This window comes from Camelus bactrianus, chromosome 12, assembly GCF_048773025.1.
Source record: "Camelus bactrianus isolate YW-2024 breed Bactrian camel chromosome 12, ASM4877302v1, whole genome shotgun sequence".
Taxonomy (NCBI): domain Eukaryota; kingdom Metazoa; phylum Chordata; class Mammalia; order Artiodactyla; family Camelidae; genus Camelus; species Camelus bactrianus.
The window spans coordinates 53,982,098-53,990,686 of NC_133550.1; positions in this window are offsets into that span (position 1 = coordinate 53,982,098).

An 8,589-nucleotide genomic window follows, 5' to 3' on the forward strand; every position below is an offset into this window, starting at 1 on the left:
GAAATAAAACAGATTAATATAAAATCTAAGACTTTCCAGATGCTTGACACTTAGGTTTTTAGAGACGTTGCTTTTTGCAGTCCTGTGTTAGGTAACTGTGTCAGTTTTATTTTCACAAGAATATTTGGAAGGTGGGCTCAAGTTAAGAGTCCTGGCTGTAGGCTTCAGCACAGCTATAATTTATAAGGCACTTGCCAAGCTTCATGTCTATGGCCTGGATCTGTCATAAAATGAGTGCATGACAAAATCTGACTACTTCTGACACGTCCAGCGTACATTTTAAGCTAACAGCCTTACTCAGTTTTGCTCTGAAGAGGGACCAAACCATCCTTAAATAATATAATGAGACATTTGCATTGGAAGAGACAGGACTGGAAAGAATGATCTGGATCCTGATCCAGGTATATTTGAGATTTGTCTTAGAAGAGTCTCATTATACAAAGGTCCCTTGCTTAAGACCTTTGGTAAATATATACTTCATCGGCCTCTATATGCCACACCCACTGTGAAAGTCAGCCTAGAATTTGGCGCCACTTATCGAAAATAATTTTAGCATGAAGTTCTTGAAATATTAAAAATAAGGACTTTGATCTTAGAGTGAACAAAGGTGATCAGTATTTTACAAACTTATACATATTTAATCATAGTTACTTTACATACATCTTTAGACAATACATTCTGCCTCTTTCTACTGGACAGTAAACCTCTTGAGGAAAAGGACCATTTCTTGTTTGTTTTATAATTCGAGCACCCAGCAGTGTCTGGCAAATGCCTCAGTGGTTTTTTTAATAAATAAATAGTGCATGAAGAAAACCCTAAATCCTTTTGGTACTAAGAACTATGGCTGTTTTCACCACGTGAGGAGAGTCCTGAGATAATTTTACTTTTATGCTTTATGTGAAGGCTTTAGAATAACTTCTGTTTGGAGCCTTGATCCAAGATGATTATATCTCATTGTTACAAACTCATTCTTTTATACTTATTGAACTTTCTCCTCTATTTCTCATTCATCCGAAGGCCTCTTCAGGTGCCTCAGGCACCTCTGTTCCTAGGGAACTGTGTTCCTTTCATTGTTCAGTCTCCTCACAGAACACACTGCTGCTTCTTGCTGTAAATAAAATGTGCTGGTTCCCAGAACACACGACCCCTTCAGCCATGTCAAGTTGCGACTGTTTGCTCTACTAACTCCCACTTAATAGACAAATGCCAGGCGTGGTGGTATTTTATATTTCCGCTAGATCACTCATCCATCTTCACCATCATGGAATGAATCCTTATGCTAATTACCAACGGCACATTCTACTGATTACCATCTTCAATTATCATCTATTGTTATCACGTCACTCACACCTGCCTCTCATCCTTTCTCCCCTCCAAGGCCTGATATCATCTCTTATGTCAATGTCACTTTGTACGTCCCATCAAAATTCCTTGACCTCCCCAAATACAGCGAATTCTACCTGGACTTCACTTCAGGTAACCATCCCACAGATACACTGTAAATATATGACTTACCAAAGCATGGAGAACAGTCTTGTATCTTTATGTATTTAGTTTGCCCACCAGATCTCCTACTTCCTCAAGGCTTCTAGTCACTTTACTCCATTATCTAACAATTTATCAGCCCCTTTCTTATCACTTCCTTACTCAGAATAGCTCAATAGCTTCCTATTATGTTTAAAATAAAAATTTAGCCCCTTACATTGGCCTACAAGATCCACGAGGATCTGGTCACTCCCAAAGTTCGTGATTTCATTCTCCTCTGTTCACCACCTTGTTCTTCATACTCTAGACTCATTGGTTGTGTTCCTAACTCCAGAATAGAAAATTGGCTCCTAACTAAGAACCTCGCATGATTTTTTTCCCATCAAACTGGATGACCCTCCCATTAGATTTCTAACATGACTCCCTTTATCACTCAAGTTTTAACTTAAATGCCACCTCATCAGACCCCTCTCAGTAAAGCAGTCTTCCCCTTCCAAACCTCACTGTCCCTGATTACCCTCTACCATATTACTCTAACTTCTTCATAGAATTAGTGTCTGAAATATATTTATTAACTCTCTGTGTTTAATATCTTTCTTTTCCCTCCTCAGAGCAAAGACCTTTTCTGTCTTAGTCATTGCTATATACTCAGTGCTTTGAAGACCTTCAGGAAAGATGGGTTAAGCAATCGACAGACACACACCACAAGTTAAGCTCCTAGAGGAACAGTGATCTTGTATCATCCAGGACATCCTCTGATGTCTTTGGCACAAGTGGTCAATGACAAATATTGGTGGGAAGAATAAATCTTCAAACAAAGGAACAAAAATGGCAAATAGACATATAAAATTTAAACTCTAAATACAGATTTTTAAAAGCCATTGCATTTCCATTATTGTAGATTAAAATGGCAAAATTGAAACAAAAATATCCCTGTACTGATCCAAAGTTGTTTAGAAAGACCTCAAAGTATTCTACCTCCAGGAGTCATCCTTGGCATTCAAGATTGGTGTACAAATATTTATTAAAACATCACTTGGTATAGTAAATAATTGTAAATGGCCTTTATGTCAACAGCAGGAAGTTGGTTACAATAGTTCTAAGATGGAGTAGAAGTCATTTCAAATGACAGAAGGACATTAAGATGTTTTCCCTTGTCCAGAAGTGAGAGGAAGATTCTCCTTTTTCCTGTTAAATATATTCTATTCAACAAGATCTTATTTTTAGTTCAAATAAAAATTCCACGTCTTTACACTGTGAAAGCTTTTCCGAAGCTCCTGGTAGCCTGTGGTATGTGTTAGGAAGCATTAAAAGAGGTATTACAGATTCTCATGACAAAGAATCTAGGATAAGGGAGTTGTAAGGATTTTTTTTTTTTGACATCATGAAACATTTAAATTATAAAAACCAAATCAACCTGAAGAAATATAATACACCTATCATGGGATTTTGATAAAGCCGCAATGGTACGGTCAATATACACCATTATAGGATAGAGATGAGTATGTGAGTAAGATAGGAGAAGAGAGCAGAGCTAAATTGAGGTCTTTGGTCCTCACAGGAAATAACCAGCCACTCCACTGATTACCAGTCCACAGTCCCCCATGCAGCTGTTTCCCTTCCTCCATGTTTTCTCATCGTGAGAGTCATGTTTCTAAAGAGGTTTCTGCAGACCTAGTCAAGCATTTACTTCTAAAAAAGGGAGTCTCAGCGTATGGCAGAGATACCCTTGAGGCCCTGGCATGCAGGGATCTGGAGAAAACACCTTCCCTCCCTGCTGAAACCTCAGAGATTTTGGCAGAAGATACTTTTAAAACTATGGATCTGAGGATCCATTATTTTGTATGAGAAATATGTTTAGCTGCTCACCTGGAGCAGGTGAACTAAGGTAAACTGAGGCCTGCGGGCCAGAGCCATCTGGTTCACCACTTGCTTTTGTAAATGAGGTAACACTGCTCCACCCATTCATCTATGTATTTTTTACAGTCCGCTATGGCTAAGCTCCATAGTTGCAACAGGGACCATATGGCTCACAGAGCCTAAAACATTTACCATCTGGCCCCTGAAGAGAAACACGTTCATAGACCTCTAGCCTAGAGCATTCTTCTCCTCTAGATTTCAAATTAACTTAACGAAAGTTTTGTGTAAGGTATTTCCCATGGTCTATTATTGTTACTAATCACTTGACACCGTAATAAAACATAATAAATTCTTATTAGAAAAATTCCTCTCTTAGTCTCTTTTCTAAGGAAAAAAGAGAATAGTGAATTAAGTCCTCATATCTCTTAACTGCAGTTTCTTCTATTTGTATTAATATTCTAATAGTCTGTTGAATATGATAATTCATATCAGACACATTCTCAGTGAATCTCTTACTGACACAGAATTCTGGAATTATAATTAAATTCATGTCCTACTTACAAACTGGCTATAAATATTTTATATGGGCATCATACAAACTAGAACCTTATAGATTATGTTCATTAAAATAAATACAAATATTCGGTGCCCAGAGTTTTTCCATAAGGGTCCATGTGAAATATATTCATTAATTCAATTTGTGAGTAGGTCATTTAATTCTTGTACTTAGTTGAGAAGAGCTTTTCTTCATATTTAGATATTTTTAACCAAATTTTGATTTTTTTTTCCCCTTAGACTAGCTGTCTCTGAAAGGAATCTAGAAAAACATTTTCAACCTGATGAAAATAAATCTGGATAAGACATAAAGGGAAAATTTTAGTCAGTGCTTAACGTAGAACTAAGCTCTTTCTCTCTACAAAGGTAGATTCAATCTCATTCAAACAGTAAATATTTCTTGGTAATCATCTCCACCACCAACACACAAACACACAGACTTTCAACAAAATGAATGCTGTTTCTGAGATAGTTTGTCATAATAAGAATCACTCGTTTGTCACTATATTCCAGAGCTTAAGGATGATTCTTATTCTCAAGAAGCATCAGGTTGACCATTAATAGAGCTATACTAACTTGAAGAATTCAAGATTAAAGGAAGAGCTAGGAGAAATCAATCAATCCAACTTCCACCCCGCACTGAAATTGTTTCATGTGTCCATCTAATAATATATAACCAAACAGCTTCTGTTACTTCTAGTAATGGAAAACTCAGCTCTCTAACAGCAAACATACTTACTTTTTCATATGTGACAACTAGTTTACACTGGCTGCTCATATTAGTCTGGTACTTAACTGAAGGACTCCTGTTAAGCCAGTTGTCTTAACTTAAAGTTCTTAGAGCTCAGTGTTTCATGCATAATATTAACACTTTGTACATAATTATCACTTTAAATTTTCACAATTTTATAAAAGTATATGATTCTTTTCTATTGGTAAGAAAACCAAGGCATTATATGTACAAAGAAATTAGTGACCATCTTCTTTTCTCTCCCACAGACTCTTTTCCATGCAGATGATTTATTAAAAATGTCGGACTGTTTCCTTTCCAAATCCTAGTCATCCTTTAAGGCTCAGAGTTCAACCCTTTGCAATCTTGAAAAAATCGTGTGTGACACATTATTTCTTCTTTTCTTTGAACTCCTACAGACCTATAGTTTGTACTAAACAGTTCAGCACCGAATCACAAACTATTCTAGATTTTCTAATTGCTTCATGTATATCAGTCTAGTTTCTCCAAAACCATAACAGACATTTTACTTACTTAAATCTTACATACTTCATTCTACCATTGTCTTCAAAGCATTTTGCAATTCAAAAGAGCAATTGACTGAATTTTAAGGACATATATTTCAAATGGTTTTAGTTACCAATTGTCAAGCTGCCTGTAGTTCAGTCTCTTTCTGTTACAATTCATCTTTGTTTTTCCTTTTTGTTTTCAATCAGATATTTGAACTTCTTTTGATTTTCAGGAATCAGTTACAGGGGCACACCACTTTTTTTTCTCAGTACCAAGGAGATAGTATATAATGTTTGAGTTTTGTTTCATACTGCCAAGAGGCACTTCCCTTGTAGTAGTAAAGAGAATTGATACTTAATAATCAATCATAACATTATATTCATGGTGTCTCGTGATCATAGAAGGTATTTCTTATGTTTCTTGCAGTTAGAATTTGTTGTTGCTTAACATCACTAACATTGAGAGAGAAGCAAATCAAAACCACAATGATATATCACCTCTCACCTATCATTAAAAAAAAAGATAGGAAATGTTGGTAAGGATATATAGAAATTAAAAACCTGGCACCCTATTGGTAGAAATATAAAATGGCGCAGCCACTATGGAATACAGAATAGAGGTTCCTCAAAACAATTAAAAATAAAACTACCACATGATCCAGCAATCCCACTTCTGGGTATTTATCTAAAAGAATTGGTATCAGGATCTCAGAGTGACACCTGAACTCTCATATTTATTGCAGCATTATTCACAATAGTTAAGGTATAGAAACAACTCAAATAACCATTGACAAATGAATGGATAAAGAAAATATAGTACATATATGCAATGGAATATTACTCAGCTTTAAAGAAGAAGGAAATTTTACCATTTGGGGACAACACATGGGTGGACCTGGAAGACATTATGCTAAGTGAAATGTCAGTCATAGAAGGATAATACTGCATGACTGCACACTTATCTGAAGTATATAAAATAATCAAGCTCATAGAAATAGAGAATAGAATGCTGGTTGCCAGGGGATGGGTGGAGGTGGAAATAGGGAGTTATTCAGGGGGTATGAAATTGCAGTTATACAAGAGGAAGAAGTTCTAGAGATCTGCTGTAAAACAGTGTCTATAATTAACAACACGACATGCATTCTAAAACTAAAAAGGGTAGACCATGCTAGGTGTTCTTAATCTTTTAAAGGTGCTGGAAATATTTAATACCTTGATTTTTTAGATGGTATAAAGGTGTATGCATGTGTCCAAACTCATCAAAATGGATACATTAAATACATGCAATCTTTGTATATTTGACATACCTCAATAAAGCTGAAAGGATGTGTAGATGAACTAATTGTTTAGGATGACAGACACTTCTGATTTTGAATTCTCAGTCTTAGTAGCTCTGGCAGTATTTGAATCGTTTATCTAAAAGTGAGTGAGCAGCGGGAGTGAGGGAACCATTAAAGGCACATTTTTCACTTATGAAAACTGACAATGACAGGCTCAGCTAAAATAAGTCTCTTTGGACTCAAAGGAGAAGCTACTAGGTACAGTTGACCTGGTTTCTCAAAATTTGGGTTCAAATAAAAAACACTTTGATTATGTGCGATTCTGTTTGTACTCTGGACTCCTAATCATATTTCTGTAATGTAACACAGCCACTTCAAGGCTCTTAGCAATTTCTTCCACATTAACCATCCTGTTTCTGGTACCAACTAGGTCTTTGTTAAATAAGAGGATAATTTTTTTTTCATACAAATTATCTTAGGTAATTACTAAGCAGGAACTATGTTTTAACTTCATAGAGCGTTCAGCAGTTGGTGCATTGTGAATGCTTCTTAGAATTAGAAGGAACGCACGTCTAACAGTGGAAAGGATTCCCTGGTAATATTCCTCACGTTATCAGCTGACCTTTGTTTGGCAATGTCCAGGTTTAATCTCTTTTTTTTTTCCATTAAATAAATAATTTTATTATGTAATTCAAGTTTTAAAAATATTAATTAAAAGGATTACATTGATATTACTGTTTATCAATAGGAGCAAGCATTCTAATTGACAGATACTATAAATGAAAAACCTCTAAATTATTGGTCCGTTTTCACTGCTTAGGTTTTCATTTGTGAAATAGTGGACCTCTCTATTTCAGTATCCCAATGACAGCTAACTTTTCTATATACCCCATACAGAATTGATCTAATTAAAAAAAACACAACACTGCAAATAGACAGTGAGTCACAGCCTCTGTAAGAATATTTAATAATATAAATTTTATTTTCATGTTATTTTTACTTTACTTAAGAATTTTTTATTTTCTGCTGCATCCTGATGTGACTTGTTTTTTTGTGGAAGGCTATGAACACATACTAAAAATTCTATATTCTTGAAATATAAAAATTAGATTATTTTAATGGCTCTTTTGTGGAAATTATTCCTAAAGTCTACATCTTATAATTAAAATTCTAATGATAAATAAGAAATTGTTGAGTGAGTTCAATTATGATACAAAATGTATATATTAAATTTATTCATTAACTGTAATTTCATTGGAAAGTTACTCTTCTCTTAGGCAAACGTGTTTAGTTACAAATTATGCAAACCAATAGGAATCCACACCATTGAATTTCAAAGTGAAAAGCAAGGAAGAAATTCAGACTCGTTTACACACATTCATATCGTCTGAATATAAAAATGAATATATGCTGGCGAAAGAATGTTACCGTTGTTCAGTATCAAGCCAGTGGAAATTGTAGAGCTTTAATTCTTCCCTATGAAACTATGCAGCTTGCCATCGAGAAATGTATTTGTTTCTGCAAAGTCATTCTGTCCCTAGATTAATGTCATTTATGTCTTATTGCCATTTACCAAACGTAAAATGCCTTAGGAGTTTGACCAGTTAATTGTTGAGTACTTACCGTGTGTGAAGAACCATAGTAAGTCCTGTAGAATATAAACTAAAATTAATTTGTAGGCTCTCTATTGTTTAACTGTAGGGACTAAAGTGCAAAAAAATTTGGACACATTTATACCTAAAATCACTGTAATGCAATGAAAGAGAAAAGAACCTTGCACAAGCTAACACAATGTATTGGACCCAATTAATGATTAGTATTTGAGTCTTTTCACAAATTCCTTCTCTCTTCACTCCTATTAAATGATGGCAGACTTGCTAGGTTCTCAATATCCCTAAATAAACCCATCCATTACTGCTCCATGTTCCCTAGAAATGGAGCATGAATGATTCTATCTCTGTTATGATACTGGCATTGACAGATTAAATTTCACTTTCTTTTTTTTCCATCCTCAGATCACACTTATGATACCCAAACTACACACAGTAACCACAATTAACTCTAATTTGGGGAAGGGAAACTTGACATTCTCTAGGCTCTTCTCAGACATCTCCCTCAGGGCCACGGCTGTACCAGTGTGACCCACTGCAGCAGCCACGGTTCCTGGTGC